The sequence below is a fragment of the Galeopterus variegatus genome, unplaced genomic scaffold (genome assembly GCF_000696425.1).
Source record: "Galeopterus variegatus unplaced genomic scaffold, G_variegatus-3.0.2 Scaffold7920, whole genome shotgun sequence".
NCBI classification, from domain to species: Eukaryota; Metazoa; Chordata; class Mammalia; order Dermoptera; family Cynocephalidae; genus Galeopterus; species Galeopterus variegatus.
This window is the reverse complement of record NW_007734031.1, coordinates 87,426-93,386: the sequence shown is the minus strand read 5'-3', so window position 1 is coordinate 93,386 and position 5,961 is coordinate 87,426. Positions and strand designations below refer to the sequence as shown.

General features: G+C 52.1%; 1 pseudogene; it reads left to right on the top strand.

Moving 5' to 3' along the window:
• The first annotated feature begins 1,136 nt into the window (after nt 1-1,136).
• The window catches only part of LOC103607988, an 11,824-nt pseudogene continuing 6,999 nt past the window's right edge, over nt 1,137-5,961 (top strand).

Here is a 5,961-nt window from a genome sequence, read left to right as displayed (position 1 = left end):
ATACGAAGTTATACGCCCAGGCCCGGCCATCGCCGCGGGCCGGGCCGGGCGCGGCTGGGAGGGGCCGTGAGGCCCGGTCCTCCGCGGCGGGGAACCAGGCGGCAGCACTAAGCGCAGCCGCGAGCGGCCCGGGTCTTCCGCTTCCTGCACGTGACCCTCCCCGGGGCGCTCCCCAGCGTGCGGTGGTGGTCTTCAGAGTGCCTGGTGGTCTGTGGCGAGCGTGCTGGCGGGTCCAAGCGGAGTCCGGAGCTCCAACGCGCACGCGGCTCGGGGTACGCGGGCGCGTCTGTGGTCCTAGAGTCGCCCCCCGTACGGTGTGACTGGGGCCGCAACCACAGGGAACTGGGAGCGCTGCTGCACCGAAAGCCCCGCAGCGGACGGACCCCTGCACTACTCCTCGGCGGGATCGCTTGGAGGCAGCTGGGTCGGGGTGCGACCCCACGCGGCCCCCGCCTCCCACCGCCCGTGCCCCGCCCCCTCCTCGTCCAACCAGCCACAGCCCTTACCGCAGCCTCCGCGGAACCCTGGCAGCTCCGAGAACTCTGGGAAAGTTTCTCTTCGCCTCCCAGCGGAGCGGAGGCAAGACGCGAAGCAGCTCGCCAGCGGTGACCGCGCCCCTCCGTTCTCGTTCTTTGATTGGTGCTGGGGGTCGTCTGTCAGCGCGCCCCTCCGTCCGTTAGTTCCGATTGGCCACAGGGGCCGTCTGTCAGCTCCGGGGGCGGCGCTTCCCCGGCCGCGGTGGGGCGGGGCTTGCGGAGGAAGTCCTTGGCCCTCTGGGCTCCTGATCCTGGGGAGGAACTGGTAGCTGGCGGTGACCCGGCTGTCCAGCTGTGCGGGCTCAGGTGCGGAGCTCCGCAGTGCGTGAGGCCTTAGACGTGGCAGGGGCGCGTGGGTGTTTTGGTGTTTGTTTGTCTGGGTGTGTGTGTGTTGGGACTGAGACTTTTTGGGGTGACATGGGGCAGACTGTCTCAACCCCTTTAAATCTGACTCTGAAATACTGGACTGATGTGAAGGCCAGGGCTCATAATCTGTCTGTACAGGTTAAAAAGGGTAAGTGGGTAACACTTTGTTCTTCGGAGTGGCCGACTTTCCAACTCGGGTGGCCCGTGGAAGGCTCCTTCTCTCCGCCGTTGATCATGGCGGTGAAGAGAAAAATTTTTGGTTTCAATTCTAGAAGTCACCCAGACCAGGTCCCTTATATCATTGTCTGGGAAGATCTGGTTACGGACCCTCCTTCGTGGGTCCGTCCCTTTGTTCCCCTAACAGGTCCATAGGCTGTGTTTGCTCTTCAAGAGATGAAAAAGAAACCGGAGATCCTACCTTCCACTGAATCGGAAGCCTGCCTGTCAGCTCCACCAGAGGAAGGGAGGGACCTGCGCAGGGGACGCATAGTGGGCGAGCAGCCCTTCCGGAGGCTGTTCCCACCCTCCCTCTGCGGGCTTATGGCCCTCCTGATGAAGAGGGCAACCAGCCCTTATAGTACTGGCCTTTCTCCTCTTCCGATCTTTACAACTGGAAATCTCAGAATCCCCCTTTCTCTGAAAACCCCCAGGGTCTCTCTAACCTTGTAGAATCCCTCCTCTTTACTCATCAGCCCACCTGGGATGATTGCCAGCAGCTCCTCCAGGTCCTGTTCACCACCGAGGAGAAACAACGAATCCTCCTGGAGGCTTGAAAGAACGTTCCAGGAGATGATGGGTGACCTACCCTCCTCCCTGATGATATAGATACAGGATTCCCGTTGACCAGACCAAACTGGTATTTCAACTCAGCAGATGGTAGGGAGCACCTGAAGGTCTATCACCAAGCTCTAATGGCAGTCTCAGAGGGGCAGCAAAACGCCCCACCAATTTGACTAAGGTAAGAGAGGTACTCCAGGGGCCCAATGAGTCTCCGTCAGCATTTCTGGAAAGACTCATGGAGGCATTCCGTCAGTTTACCCTGTATGATCCTAGTAGTGAGGAGCACAAGGCTACAGTGACAGTTGCTTTTATTGACCAGTCTAGTAGAGACATCAGGAAGAAACTGCAGAAACTTGAAGCCCAGCTTGACAAGATAAGTCATTGAGGGAATTAGTGCAGGTGGCTGAAAAGTTTTATCATAATAGAGAGTCAGAGGAAGAAAAAGAGAGAAAGCAGAAAGAGTGGGAGGTTAAAGAAATAAAGAGAGAAAAGCGCCAAGAAAGAAATCACAAAATTCTGGCCACTGTAGTTAGGGAGACTAGGGAACCTAGTAAGACAGTACTGGGCAGCAAGAAGGAGCCCCTAGCAAAAGATCAGTGTGCATTCTGCAAGGAAAAAGGAGCTCAGCCAGTTCTAGCTAAATGTAAACATTAAACTAAAACTAAAAAAAAAAGGAAAAAAAAAGAACAGGAGAAAAGACACTGGGCTCGAGAATGCCCCAAGAAAAGAAGAAAAAGCCTCAAGCCCCCAAAGTCTTGGCCCTGCAGGAAGACAGTGATTAGAGGGGACGGGGTTCAGACCCCCTCCCCGAACCCAGGGTAACCCTTACAGTGGAGGGGAAGCCCACTCAGTTCTTGGTAGATACTGGGGCTCAGCATTCAGTGTTACTGCAAACAGATGGACCCCTCTTAAATAAAAAAAATCGTGGGTAAAAGGGGCTAGAGGGAGCAGACAATACCCATGGACTACCCAAAGAACGGTGGACCTAGGTGTGGGCTGGGTATCCCACTCGTTCATTGTCATTCCTGAGTGCCCCTACCCACTGCTGGGAAGAGACCTCCTAACCAAAATAGGTGCTCAAATTCATTTTGGCCCTGAGGGACCTCGGGTGTTAAATCAACAAGGAAAGCCTCTCCAGGTACTAACTCTAAGGCTGGAAGATGAATACCAATTGTTTAAAAAAAAAAACAAGAGCGGGAGACCAGACAGATGAACTGGTGGTTAGAAAACTATCCCCAGGCGTGGGCAGAAACTGTAGGGATAAGGAAGGCTAAAAACCAGCCCCCGTTCACATAGAGCTGAAGGCTCAGGCCAGTCCTATAGCCGTCCGACAATACCCAATGTCCCGAGAGGCACACAAAGGCATCCAACCCCACATTGCCCAGTTGCTCCAGCTAGGGATCCTATGGAAGTGCCAGTTAGCCTGGAACACACCCTTACTACCGGTCCAAAAACCTGAGACTAATGACTACTGACCGGTCCAAGACCTCCAAGAGGTAAACAAGTGAATGGCCAACCTCCACTCCACAACTCAGGAAACTGCCACCATCGTGGTCAAGAAAATCCTGGAAGAAATCTTCCCACGCTTTGGGGTACCCAAGGTAATTGGGTCTGACAATGGGCCTGCCTTCGTTGCCAAGGTAAGCCAGGGAGTGGCCAGATACCTAGGGGTCAATTGGAAATTGCATTGTATCTACAGACCCCAGAGTTCAGGACAGGTAAAAAGGATGAACAGAACTCTAAAAGAGACCCTGACTAAATTAACCATGGAGACTGGCATAGATTGGGTGGTGCTCCTTCCCTTGGCCCTGTTTAGAGCTAGAAATACCCCCTCCCAGTTCAACCTGACCCCTTTTGAAATTCTCTATGGTACCCCTGCCCCCTTGACCTTACTGGGGGACACCTTTGAACCTACTTGCCACAGTAACAGTGACTTATATGCCAGGTTAAAAGGACTGCAAGCAGTGCAGAAGGAAGTCTGGACACAGCTGGCGGCCGCCTACAAGCCTGGGACCCCCGAAGTTTCTCACCAGTTCCAGGTCGGAGACACAGTCTATGTGAGACGAAATCGCTCCCAGACTCTGGAATCCCACTGGAAGGGACCTTACTTGGTGCTCCTAACAACACTGACGGCCGTGAAGGTGGACGGGATCTCCACTTGGATCCACGCCTCGCATGTAAAGCCTGCACCACCAGCCGAGGACCAAGGATCAAAAAAACGCTACCTGGAGGGTCCAGAGTTCCAAGGAGCACCCCTTAAAACTCAAAATCGCTCAGACTGGGGGTACAAACATCGTGAATGTTGTAAGATGAAAATTTTATTTTTTCTCTTTCTGTACCTGGTGGTCTTTCCCCAGAACCTGGAAGCTTCCAGGCCACATACCCCTCGGAAGTTAACTTGGTATGTTATAAATGGAGTAGGGGATACAATTTGGAACTCATCCAAAGTCACCTTGGGGTTATGGTGGCCTGATCTGTTTCCTGATGTGTGCAAATTGGCCCTGGGAGCCCCACCCAATTGGGATTTAGAAGAATACTTTAATAGCCACAAACCCCCTGTCACCCCCAGCCCACCAGACCATCCTGGGATATCAGGAAGGGTAGGTTGCGCAACCCCTTCTAGAAGGAGTCGGCTAAGTGCTCTCACCTTTTATGTATGCCCTGGGTTCCACCGCGACAGGAAACTCAGCTCCCGGTGTGGAGGAAAAGCAGATTATTTCTTCAAGAGCTGGGGGTGCGAGACCACGGGAAACACATATTGGAGTCCATCATCATCCTGGGACTATATAAAGGTAACTGCTAATTATACCCACCAAAAGACTGTCCTTGCCTGCAAGGGATGGTGCCACCCCCTCCGAATGTCCTTCACGGATTCAGGAAAAAAAGCCATCGGATGGGAAAAGGGATTTACATGGGGACTAAGGTTTTATAAAACAGAATATGATGATGGGCTGTTATTCACCATCAAGCTCAAAGTAGAAACCCAGTATACCACCATAGGCCCAAATGAATACTTAGCCCCAGTGGGACCTCCAATGGTCAAACTAAGGACTACCCCAAGACCCCCGGGTACCCAACCAGAGTCCTCAGCCCCCGCAAAAAGGTCAAAGGCTAGAGCACCAAAGAAAATGTCTAAACCCCCTGAACCTAAACCTCAGAAACAACCTGGGTTATTCTGCCTAGTCTCAAGCCTTCAAGGTCTTAAATAGTACCAACCCCAATGCTACCCACTCCTGCTGGCTTTGTTATGATGTTGCTCCCCCATATTATGAAGGAATATCCTTCAGAAATGAAATTAATACTACAACTGATGTCTCCAACTGTCATTGGCTGCAACAACAGGTCAAACTCACTCTGTCAGCTGTTGCGGGGCAAGGAACATGTGTGGGAAAGATCCCCTCCTCACACGGCCAGCTGTGCAACCAGACACTTAACTTGACTGAGTGGTCTGGTGACAAATATCTGTTGCCCCCTCCAGGGGGATGGTGGGCTTGCGCTACTGGGGTTACACCCTGCGTTAGCTCAAAGGTCCTGAAAGAGACCCAGGATTTTGGTGTCCTGGTTCAGTTGCTGCCTCGGCTTGTTTACCATCCGTACGAAGAACTACTATCATACTGGGATAAAAATAATGGGTATTACCGAACCAGAAGTGAACCCATAACTGTCACGCTCTCTATCCTTTTGGGCTTAAGATTAGGAGCGGCTGGGGCAGCTACAGGAATTTCAGCTTTGGCTGTTCAGCATCGAAATTACCAAAGTTTACAGGCAGCCATAGAAACTGATATTAAAGAAATAGAAAATTCAATTACTAAATTACAAGAGTCCCTCACCTCTCTTTCTGAGGTGGTCCTACAAAATAGAAGGGAACTAGACCTCTTGTTCCTTCAACAGGGGGAGCTCTGTGTTGCACTAAGAGAAGAATGTTGTTTTTACATTGATCACTCAGGGGTAATTAAAGACTCCATGGCCAAAATTAGGGAAGGCATGGCCAAAAGAAAAAAAGAAAGGGAACAAAATCGGGGATGGTTTGAGTCATGGTTCAACTCCTCCCCATGGCTCACGATCCTCGTGTCTACCCTGCTAGGACCATTAGTTATTTTAGTATTGCTTCTGACCTTTGGTCCCTGCATTTTAAATCGCTTTGTAGCTTTTTTTTTTTTTTTTTTTTTCTTTTTTCATGACCGGCAACGGATCGCAACCCTCAGTGTCACGCCCGTACCAGACCGGGACCGGCAAGGGTATCTCAACCGTCAGTGTCGCGTCCACACCTCGACACGCC